A 4,969-nucleotide genomic window follows, 5' to 3' on the forward strand; every position below is an offset into this window, starting at 1 on the left:
TATGTGTCCCTCTGAGCTCCTCCCCTTTATGTATCCCTCTGAGCCCCTCCCCTTTATGTGTCCCTCTGAGCCCCTTCCCCTTTCATGTCTCCCTGAGCCCCTCCCGTTTATGTGTCCCTCTGCGCCCCTCCCCTTTCATGTGTCCCTCTGAGCCCCTCCCCTTTATGTGTCCCTCTGAGCCCCTCCCCTTTATGTGTCCCTCTGAGCCCCGCCTCCTTTCATGTCTCTCTCTGAGCCCCTCCCCTTTATGTGTCCCTCTGAGCCCCGCCTCCTTTCATGTCTCTCTCTGCGCCCCTCCCCTTTCATGTGTCCCTCTGAGCCCCTCCCCGTTTCATGTGTCCGTCTGAGCCCCTCCCCTTTCTTGTGTCCCTCTGAGCCCCTCCCCTTTCATGTATCCCTCTGAGCCCCTCCCCCTTTCATGTCTCCCTGAGCTCCTCCCCTTTCATGTGTCCCTCTGAGCCCCTCCCCTTTATGTGTCCCTCTGAGCCCCGCCTCCTTTCATGTCTCTCTCTGAGCCCATCCCCTTTATGTGTCCCTCTGAGCCCCTCCCCTTTATGTGACCCTCTGAGCCCCTCCCCTTTATGTGTTCCTCTGAGCCCCGCCTCCTTTCATGTCTCTCTCTGAGCCCCTCCCCTTTATGTGTCCCTCTGTGCCCCTCCCCCTTTCATGTATCCTGCTGAGCTCCTCCCCTTTTCTTTCATCCCTCTGAACCCTGCCCCCCATGTCTCCCTCTGAGCCCCTCCCATTCATGTGTCCCTCTGAGCCGCTCCCCCTTTCATGTCTCCCTGAGCCCCTCCCCTTTATGTGTCCCTCTGAGCCCCTCCCCTTTATGTGTCCCTCTGAGCCCCTCCCCTTTCTTGTGTCCCTCTGAGCCCCGCCTCCTTTCATGTGTCCCTCTGAGCCCCTCCCCGTTTCATGTGTCCCTCTGAGCCCCTCCCCCTTTCATGTCTTCCTGAGCCCCTCCCCTTTATGTGTCCCTCTGAGCCCCTCCCCTTTATGTCTCTCTCTGAGCCCCTCCCCTTCATGTCTCCCTGAGCCCCTCCGCTTCATGTCTCCCTCTGAGCCCCGCCCCCTTTCACATTTTGCATGTCTACTCCCCTTCTCATGTCACACTGAGCCCCCCGTGCCACATAGAGTTCCTACTCTACTCCTGGGTCCGACTGAGCCCCTCCTCCTCCTGGGTGTGACGCTGAGCCCCATGCCCACTCTGTTCACATACACCCCCTGCCCCACCTATGTGCCGCATGAGTCCCCCATCCTGTGTTATACTGAGAAGCCTCACGTCTCTCCTGTGTCCTCTTGAGCCCCTCTCCCTCTCATGTATCCTGTGGAGCACCCCGCCCCCCGCAATACGTGTCACCTGGAGCCCCTTCCCGGTCATGTCATATGAGCCCTGCCACTTGTGTGTAACGCTGACTGGGCGAGAACAACTTCATGCAGGCGTTGTTGCACAGTCACCAGCTTCTCCATGATGCCTTTCTTCGTCCCCTTCATGCACGTGCAGACCCTGGGCGCTCCTGGGGGGTCCTGGCCACACAGGGCCATGTCCTCAAGCTTGTCGACCACTGCCAGCCTCTTCCTGGCCTGGGCTGGGCCGTCTCTGAGGGCCCCCTCCTCGGAGGGGGAAGGTTAGGTCCGCGGTGGGACACTCCCGAGGGGTGGGTTCCGGGGGCCCACCATCGGACTTGGTGGCCAGAAGCAGACAGGCCGAGAGGTGGGGACGGGGCCAGCCCTGGGGCTTCTGCTGACGGGGTCATGGCTGTGTTCCCTGGAAGGCGCGCTCTCCGAGGACCAGCCCCGGGACAGACAGGTGGACATCAGAGAGACCGTGGTGCCCTTTGCTTCCAGGACTGGGGGCACGGGGCCTGGCCAGGGCAGGGCTGCCCCTGGAGGAGGGTCTCCTTGAGGGGTCTTGGCCTCTGCCCAGGACTCTTTCATGACCAGTAGGCCGAGGCCCCTCACAGGCGGCTGCTTACTCTCCCTCAAACCCCATCCGGAGACGCCCCAGCTCCCCCGGGATTCCTAAGCTCTGGGTCCACTGGGGGCCTTGGCCGGAAGCAACTGGCGGGTGCCCCGTCCTTCTCGTCTGGGCTGGGTGCCTGAGGACACTGGACTGGTGTCCCCTGGGCCCTGGCTCCTGCCGTGGGGGTCCCTTGCTAGCTCGGGGCCTGTGCGTGGTGGGAGGTGGCGCGCCGAGCCCCTGTGTGACCGGCGTCATCCGCCCATGGAGTGGGGGCCCCGGCACATGTGTGGGGCGCTGGGTGGGGGCGGCCTCACCTGCAGCGCGGAGGCCCAGCCGGGACCGGCGGGCCAGCCCCTCTCCTCTAAGCCCTTCGCCCCTTCCCCTCCCTCTCCATATCAGGAGGTCCCTGTGGAGGTCAGGGAGGCCTTCCTGGCCAGGGGACAACTTTAGTGACAGCGGGGCCTGCCAAGATGGTGGGAGTGTGTTGTAAATGTGTTTGTCAGGCGTAGGTGTTGGAACATGACGTGACATGCAAAAGATGGAGGTCCCACCACGAAAGGCCTTGATGTTGCCCAAGGAGAGGCCTTCCCTCCACTCCTTGACGCGGGTGCGCTGGGGCTGGGGCCCTGTGTGTTGCCAGCCTCTTGCTCACTTCGGATGTCACCCTGGGGGCAGGGAGGGGTCTTGAAGCTCCTATCACAGCCCCTAACATGGGGGCCTGTGTTGGGGGCCCCTAACCCCACCTGTGGCCACCAACAGGAAGAATGGTGAATCGACCTGAGTGGTGAGTAGCCATCCTCTGCTTGTGAGTATGCGTTGTTGATGGTTCCAGAAACAGGCCCCTGTGTATGGCCTGGTAGCTCCTGGGCCTGGGTGGGGTGGGGTTGGGTGGCCTGAGAGGGGCAGGGAGGTGGCGGAGAGGCTGGCAGCCTTACTTGGGTGAGACTCGGGGCTCCCCTGGGTCTCGAGACGCTGTCCGAGCTCGCTGGATGCCAGTGGTCTTGGCAGGGGAGGGGGCACCTGGGCACAGGTGGTTGTGTGAGTTGTCTCTTCTCTTGACTTTCCATGTTTGTTGCAGTGCCATGCGGTCGCCACCCTGTATGTCAGTCAATATCAACTTTCTTTTTTTTTTCTTCCAGGAGACAAACAGGTTTGTATTGTGTTCTTTAAACTTTTTCTAGGGAGGTGGGGAATTATCACCCAGGTAGTTTTTGCCTTGTCAGGAGTTGGTCCTCTTGGCCTGAGAGTGGCCTCTCTTTTCTGGAAATGGGTTTAAAGCCCCTTCTGGCTGGGTTGGGGAGGGGGTCCCAGTGAGGCCAGGACACCAGTGTCCACTGTGTCCAGGTTATGTCTGCTGTGCCGGCATGATGGTGCTGGTGATCCCACTGGGGCTGGCACCTGGGTAAGCGGGTGCACCTTGGTGGGCGTCTGGGCCCCTACATCTGGGCATGGCTGGGTTGTTCAGTGACAAATTTGACCTTGGCCGAGAGGTCGTCTGTTGCCCCTCCCCCTGCACAGCTGAGCTGGGGGTGGGGCGGGGACTGGGCATGGCTTCCCCCCTGTGCCCCCAGGCCCTGCCCCTCGCTGAGGGATTCGGGAGACCGCAGAAGCACGTCACCCGGGAACAGGGGATTTTAGGAACCAGAGACCCTTGGAAGTTGTGTCTTGTTGCCCCTGAGGCCCCCCTCCCCTCTTCCTACCCCACTCCCCCCACATTTGGTGATGGGAGAACAGGTCTGAAGACCAGATGGTTACCAGCCAGGGCCAGCCAGCACGTTAGGGGCAGGGCCACTTAGGGGGACTTGGGGTTCCTGGAGATGAGCCCCTGACCTTGAGCCCTGGGACTTGCTTCCTGGGGAGAACCCTGGGCTGGCTTCTTGGGGCTGTTTTAAGGGAGCGGACAGGAATGGGGTGGCCTGGGCTCCTGGGGCCGTGGTGATGGTGGCTGTTTATGGGGTTGCTCCTGGGTCCTGTGACAGTATGTGTGCAGGGTGTGGTGGGGGTGGAGGGCCCAGGGGGAGAGGGCAGAGGCCACCAGTCCTGGCTCTGTTCTTGACTCCTTCACAGCCACCCTCAGGCCACCTGCCCTCTTTGGGCCTTGGTTTCCTGAATTTATTCTGCATAAGCGCCCGGGGTGCGGTGGAGGACAGGAACTAGAGTGTGACTTCCATGGCGACAGCAGCTCCGATGGGCCCGAGCGACAGACAAGGAGACGGAGGCTAGGAGAGGGCTGCGGGCAGTCAGTGGGGGCCCGGGGCGGAGGGAAGCCCAGAGGTAGAGCGGAGCCCCTGGCTTTGAACCTGAGACCTGCTTGGTGGTCTCATGGTGCCGCCATCAGGGGTAGAGCTGAGCTGAGAGGGCACCCTTGGGGCACATGACATGCTCCGTGTTGGACCCCTCCCCAAGTGGAGGTTCCGTGTCCCCCACCAGGAGTGGTCTCAGTGTGGAGGGGGGGGCAGTTGTGCTCTGGGAGGTCCAAGGTTGGGCCCTGCGGCCAGGCAGAGGGGCTCTGGGTCAGCATGGGCCAGGCTGGGGGTAAGTGGGCCTTGAGGGCCTGAGCGCCCCCTCCCCGCTGTCCTCATTCACCTGGAACCCCCTCCCCGTTTCCCAGGGCAGTGCACCCTCAGAACAGCCTTTCTGCCATCTTTAGGGCAGTGTGACCTTGACCTTCTGACTAGGGGTGATAGTGGGAGAGTTGGTTGAGGCCAAGGCTCCTTGGTTTGCAGACCCTTTGAGTTGAGGGGGGAAAGCCCAGCCCACCCCCCACCCCACCCTCATTTCTCTTGTGGGAAAATTTGGGACTTGAGTTTCTGGGGTCCCTAATCCAGGCCCTCGGGAAGAGGCAGCTCCCAGGGTCCCTCCCCACATCCGCCTCCCCCAGACAGAGTGCCAGGCGCCGGGTGGGCCTGTCTTCCCCACCCCTGCCCCACTCCACGTGCTTCCCCTCCATCCCCCTGCCCTGTCTGCACCCCATCCTGCACCTTGGGAACAAACCACAAAGTCAGA

At 62.0% G+C, this 4,969-nt stretch overlaps 1 non-coding gene across 1 annotated transcript; it reads left to right on the top strand.

Annotated features, from left to right (window-relative positions):
* The first annotated feature begins 1,886 nt into the window (after positions 1-1,886).
* On the top strand, positions 1,887-1,981 carry MIR665 (microRNA mir-665). Its single transcript, NR_107885.1, has one exon. It is a non-coding gene; the product is annotated as a microRNA mir-665 (primary transcript).
* Positions 1,982-4,969: the final 2,988 nt, after the last annotated feature.

The sequence above is a fragment of the Ovis aries genome, chromosome 18 (genome assembly GCF_016772045.2).
Source record: "Ovis aries strain OAR_USU_Benz2616 breed Rambouillet chromosome 18, ARS-UI_Ramb_v3.0, whole genome shotgun sequence".
In the NCBI taxonomy this organism is placed as follows: domain Eukaryota; kingdom Metazoa; phylum Chordata; class Mammalia; order Artiodactyla; family Bovidae; genus Ovis; species Ovis aries.